This window comes from Dama dama, chromosome 11 (genome assembly GCF_033118175.1).
Source record: "Dama dama isolate Ldn47 chromosome 11, ASM3311817v1, whole genome shotgun sequence".
NCBI classification, from domain to species: Eukaryota; Metazoa; Chordata; class Mammalia; order Artiodactyla; family Cervidae; genus Dama; species Dama dama.
The window spans coordinates 42,383,389-42,389,857 of NC_083691.1; the positions used below are offsets into that span (position 1 = coordinate 42,383,389).

Genomic DNA, 6,469 nt, shown 5'->3' on the forward strand with positions numbered 1-6,469 from the left:
CCTTGAAGATTAATATATCTAAAGATATATAAATGGAAGAATTCGATCTAATGAGCACTTAATAAAGGTTAACATTTACTGGGCTAGATGTTTTACACAGGATCTGTTTTTTAATCCATGTGAGGTATCTTCATGAACAAAATTTTGAAGACTACCATAAATTCTTCAAATATTTCTGCCAAAAATTAAAAATGACTACTACAAAGGCCAATACTGACGAAGTCGGCAAAGCACATAAAATATAGAGTAACTGTGTAGATTGTATCAACACAACAGCGTTGAAACAGCTGTTTCCCTTAGAGTTTTGGCATATAATCACGTCTAGAAGGTTAATGGAAAGCAATAGTTAAATGCAACCTCAAAGATTAAACTATCTCCCTGTCCCATTCCACCAAAGACTAAAACGTAGCTGGTGAAAGGGAAGATTAAAGTTCAAGAGTTTTACTTCTCCTAAAGTGAGAACTTTGAAACGGAACTACCGATTTTGTTTCATTTGCTCCCCAGTAAAATATTTCCATGTCTGGGTTAGTCCTTCCCTTGGCCCCAACGGAAGATTCAGTGCGAAATCAACGTGAACTAACCAGCAAGAGTAAAACCTAAGCATTCTCAGTACTTTCCCACTGGTGAAAGGATCCTATCGCCATTTACCTTATACTATGTCCCCTGCCCAAGCAAGATGCAGCACCTGCCAAACTGGGCACTTCAAGAATAAAGGTCCAACTTTTCGCACGCAGTCTGGGAAGGGGACACAGGCGATTTCTTGAGCAGTGCAAGAAGGGAGCAGAAAAGGTCCTCTCAGGAAAGGATGAATGAGCTTTGGTGCCGTCTCCTCTGCCTGCTGGAGGATTCAAAAGCTGTTTGCTTCAGAGACCCTAGGAAGCAGCATACTCTGGTCGCCGCTGGCCTGGGGCCTGGGCGAAGCAGGCAGTGTTTACACCTGTCACGAGGGAGGGGGAGGGAGAACGAGGAAGCCGGAGCAAAGCCCCAAACTTCTCAACAAGCTCCCGGGAGGGAGCGGCGGGTGCAGAGCCGAGGGCAGGTGGAAGCGGAGGGGCAGGGCGAGCCGGCGGCGGCCAGGGACGTGGGAAAAGCTCTCAATTCGCCGGCCGGTGCCCGGGAGGGCGAGGAGGGGCCGTGCGCCTCAGACGCCGCCGCCGCCGGCGTCCCCGCACCCGCTGTAGAAGAGGACAGAGCCGGGAGCCCGCAGGCCCGCAGAGCCGGCAACGTCCCCGCAGCCCCCGGCTCCGCAGCGGGCAGGTGTCCCCGGCCCAGGCGAGGATCCGGCCGGTGGGCCGGGCCAAGTCTCCTAACCTCTTTTCCCCGCGCGGCTGGGAAAGCTGGTGAAGCTTACCTGGCTCGTCCGGGGCGGCCGCGATGGGCATGGCTCAGGGGCCCGGGGAGGAACTGGCTCCCCGGGGAAGGACCGGCTATTCGGACGCGGCGCTGGTGAGAGCGGAAGGCGGGCTGCTCACAGCCCTGTCAGCGAAGCAGCGCCATGGACGCCCACCCGGAGTTTCAGTGCTGCCGCGAGACCCCCATCCCATTACCCTCCGCCCTCTTCCGCCGCCGCCGCCGCCGCCGTCGTCGCCGCCGCCGCCTCCACCTCCTCCTCCGCGGAGACCCCCCGCCCACTCCACACACTCTCCCATCATGCAGCGGGGGAACCGCTGCCGCTGACACGTCACTTCCGGGCGCAGGTGGCTGGGTCGGGGCCCGGCGCTGGTGGGTGCCGAAGGGGTGGGGTGGGGGAGGACACACAGGGGGAATCAGTGTCACAGAATGCTTACCCCTGCGCAGGCGCCATCGTACAGAGCGCCGGCAGCCATTTTGGGTGCGGGCAAGCTGCCCTTTTTCCTGACTTCCTAGCGAGTCATCGAGCTGTGGGGTGGGGGGAAAGGCGTCCTCCCGCACTCCGCCGCTCCTGAGGCAGCGCTCCGGGCAAGGGGCAGGTGCTCCTCAGCCCGCTAAGATTAACGTTCAGCTCGAGACCGTCTTAACTCTTTTGCTCTCCAAGTAAAATTTGCAAAGGTTTTGAGGTACGGAACTGTATCTTCACCAGAAGCCTACTGGAGAGCATTTATTAGCTTGCCCTTTTCTCCACGAAAAACGACTTTTTCGTTCACAGTCTAAGTCCCTTCCTCTTTTTAATTTACGCTGACAGAAGAGGAAGTTGATATGTAAGAAGAGTTAAATCAAATTTAAAATGGGAAGCAAGAGGGAAAGCACCCGCCGAACTGAAAACCGTCTTTGAGACCAACAACAACAAAAATTGGGGGGATTTTGCTAACAGATTGAGACGGTGGTCGTTTATTCACATACGCTGCGTAAGACTATTCGATTAAAGTAAAGAAATAAAATTAACTTCCGCGTTTCTATAATAGCAGTCATAACATTTTTCTATCGTCAGCCTTGACCGTTTGTGTTCTTATAACCTTTCCCTTTCCTTTGTAATGAATATCTGTTAGAACGCCAGCTACTGTAAGAACCAGACTGCAAGACTGCGGGGATTATTGTTATCCTCTGGAATGATAAGCCTGGGATCCTATCCGGCAATCGTGAGCGCTACCGGCTGCTCCTTCTTACTTGCACAGGCAATTTGAATAATTTAAAATAGTTCCAAAACAGCAAAGCTCAGCAGCTACGCAAAGAAACAAGGATGGAAAACACCACCCCCCCCACCAGCCACAGAGAAGTGTCCACCCTTTTGAGTGGAGGAATTACACAAATCAGGGGAAAGATAAGGACAAAAGCAGTTCATCACGGTTTATCCCGCCTCTGCAATGTTCAGTTAAGACGACTTAACTTGGAGCGCTAAAATAGACCCGCATCTCTTTACAACTCAACGGCTGTAAGATGTACGAGACTGCATCACTTTAAATTGGAGTATCAATTGTTTTGCGGCGGTGGTGCTGGATTTTTTGCTATTGCTAAGTCGCTAAAGCAAGAAAAATCTATGCAGCTTGTCAAAATTTATCCCTATTGTATTTCGCCCCCTGCTGGTATGGGAGCTTGTTCGTGCTCAATCTCTCAGCAGAGTCCGACTCTTTGCGACCCCAAGTGCTATATAGCCCGCCCGACTCCTCTGTCCATGGGATTTCCCAGGCAAGAATACTGAAGCAGGTTGACATTTGCTTCTCCAGGGGATCCTCCCTATCCAGGGATTGAACCCGTGTCTCCTGCATTGGCAGGCGGGTTCTTTACCACTGAGCCTCCAGGGAAGCCGTGTATGTATATATGTATATGTATTTCACTATAAATGTTTATTGACCGGGAAGGAAAGAAACGAAAATATTTGCATTTGTGTGTATGTGTTTAGAGACTGGAAATGAATTGATTTTAGATGTATTCATGGCTGTTCCAATTTGATAGCTCAACCAAACAGAAATAGCAGAAGAACATGGGACAAAAAGCAGACCCATCATCAAGAAAATGTTTAAAACGAAATAATAAATTTAAACATCAAGACTTTAAAAAGAAAACTCTGCTTTCAGAAAAATCTTCCTAAGTTCATACATAAAATATTATAAAATGATTTTTGTGAGGTAACTGCAGAAGCCAGTTCTATTCAGTTAAGGACAACAATAGAGAAATCAGTGTCCAACATTGTGTAGAGCTGTTGAGTCCCTGTTTGGCCAGTTGACTTGAGAGCAATCAACCAACTTGTAATTGGTAATGTTACACATAATTTTGGAGGCAGCATTCCAATGCTTATGAAATTGTATTACAAAAAAAAATCTCAATTTTTTAAGCTGAATGGGGGAGGAAGAATTATTAAAAACCATTGCATTTGGATCCAGTGATCGTTTTTATTTACTTTTTAAAAGTTATGGCCATAATTACTTGAGATTTTGCATCAAGAAACATTGAATGGCTAGTTACCATTTGTTGTAGTTACTTCTAATTTTTTCTCTTGTGCTCTTTACAAAATTGTCATCATCATGTAAACCAATTTTGTATCCCTTTTCTCACTTAATATTATGTTGTAAGTATTTCATCCTGTTACTTAACATTTTATAAAACTTTGATTTTAATTACCTACATAGTATTCAATGGAGTGGACATACCATGACTTATCCATTATCCTGTTTGTGGATATTTTCCAATATTACAAATGATACTGTATTGATCTTGTGCTTGTGGCTTTGTCCAGTTTTAGAAATTTTTTTCTCAATATGAAAACAATTAAGCCAAAAGGCTCAATGTTTTATTGGCACTTCATCATCTTATATTATTTACCAAAAGACTGTTGATTTACAACACCACCAGTAATACAGGAGTGTACCAGTTTTACCACCTTCTTACCAGCAGTGAATAATAATTATTAATAGTAATAATTAAAAGAGAAAAAAGATTGAATTTTACTTTGTAGACTAACAGTTGAAAGGAATTTAACTCATATTGTGTGAGAAATCAAGAAACAAGCAAGCACAAAACCCCACCCATGTGATGTATTGAAAAAGCAATAGGTAGACCTGAGTCTGCCAACAGGCTCTATTGTCACTTTGATTTTGTGTGAATTGCTTAACCTCTCTGGAGCTCAGTCTTATATATCAAATGAAAGAATGGAACTAGACCACATGTTCTCAACTCTCTTAGGACATTACTAAGACATGACTATTTAGCACATTTATCCCTTTGAGAATATGGTGAAAGCTTTGGTTCTTTCTGCAGAAAATGCTCATTCCACGAATGCTCAAAATTTCTTAGATCTTGTAAATCTCATTTATAGAAGAGATTCTATGAACTCAGCTTAAGAAACCCTGTACAAGATGATCTCCAAGGTCCTTTCCACACCTACACAGGTCCTGTGATTTCATCTCATAATCCAGTGAGTGCTGTCTAAAAAATACTTTTAGTAGATAAACAGATTGTGATATATTCATAAATGGATTACCATTACCAGCACTCAAACTAGAACTATCAGTGTGATCAGATTATGAAAAAAAAAAAAGTGAATGAAGTTCAAACTGAGTATATATATGAATTTTACAATATATGTGACTTAAACCAATACCTTATTATTTACAGATGTACTGTTTTTCTACTTTACATATTTTAAATTGGAATATAATTGCATTACAGGCTTCCCACGTGGCACTAGTGGTAAAGAACCCACCTGCAATGCAGGTGACATGAGACGTTGGTTCGATCCCTGGGTTAGGAAGATTCCCTGGAGGAGGCATGGAAGCCCCTTCCAGTATCCTTGCCTGGAAAATTCCATGGACAGAGGAGCCAGCAAGGCTACAAAGTGTCAGTCATGACTGAAGCAACTACTCAGGCATCCATAATTGGTTTAAGTGTTGTGTTAGTTTCTTCTGTACAACAAAGTGAATTTCCCTGTGCTATTAAAAAGTAAGCTCCCTGTGCTATAGAGCTCAGGTTTTTGCTAGCTAGCTGTTTTACACATGGTAATGTGTATCTGTCAATCCTAATCTCCCAATTTGTCCCACCTTCCCCTTCCCTACCCTGTGTCCACACATCTGTTCTCTATGTCTGCGTCTCTATTTCTGCCCTGCAAATAGGTTCACGTGTACCATTTTTCTGGATTTCACATATATACGTTACTATATAACACAATATTTTTTTTCTTTTTCTGACTCACTTTACTCTGTATGACAGGCTCCAGGTCCATCTCTACAAATGACACAATATACATTTTCATAATAAAGTATAAAAATATGGACTGGGATGATATACACAACATTTATTAGGGGTTAGGATGGAATGGCTCAGATGGTAAAGAAACTGCGTGCAATACAGGGACCTGGCTTTGATACCTGGGTTGGGAAGATCCCCTGGAGAAGGGAATGGCAACTCACTCCAGTATTCTTGCCTGGAGAATCCCATGGACAGAGAAGCCTGGAGGACTACAGTCCATGGGGGTCTCAAAGAGTCGGACACAACTGAGTGAGTAACACTTTCTTTTTTTTTTACATAGAGCGGGTAAGAAAACACTAAAGGGGATTTTATATGTTATTTCAAAGTTTTATATCTTAAAAAATTTTGAAGCAAATGTGAAAAACCATGTACATTTTTGTTTCCAGTTTTATTGAGATATAATTACAAAAAATTATATAGATTTAAGGTGTGCAACCTGATGTTTTAATCAAACTATTTACATTAAATTCCAGGTAGGGGTTACATGAGTGTTTGTTACATAATTCTCTGATATATTTTACATTCATTTTTTTATGGTTAAAAATAACTCTTCTTGAACCAGTTAGTTTAAAACCATGAATTGTGAACAGTATCCTAGAGATAGTTCCTAATGTACTTTGCTAATGCTAATATCTTAAATTTGTACAACTTTTCAAAGTGCTTTTAAATATATTAGCTCTTCTGACTCTCACATAGACACTCTTAGAGCCAGTTAATGTCATTGTATAGAAGATGTGATGACATATTTAAGGATTTTACAAAATTTAAAAAGTTAGGGCTGGATTTAGGACTAGAACCGTGATTTCCTGAT

The 6,469-nt window shown here is 43.1% G+C and overlaps 1 protein-coding gene across 4 annotated transcripts in view; it reads right to left on the reverse strand.

The window, feature by feature from the left end:
- Positions 1-1,566, reverse strand: part of AFTPH (aftiphilin) — a 70,258-nt gene extending 68,692 nt beyond the window's left edge. For 2 of the 4 annotated variants that reach the window (XR_009694705.1, XM_061155189.1), the window contains exon 1: positions 1,352-1,489. The gene's annotated coding sequence lies outside the window, so the exon portion shown is untranslated. Of the gene's footprint in view, positions 1-648; positions 839-1,351 lie in introns of all 4 variants that reach the window. The other 2 variants (XM_061155190.1, XM_061155192.1) reach the window with 2 other exon arrangements.
- Between the last annotated feature and the right edge of the window lie 4,903 nt (positions 1,567-6,469).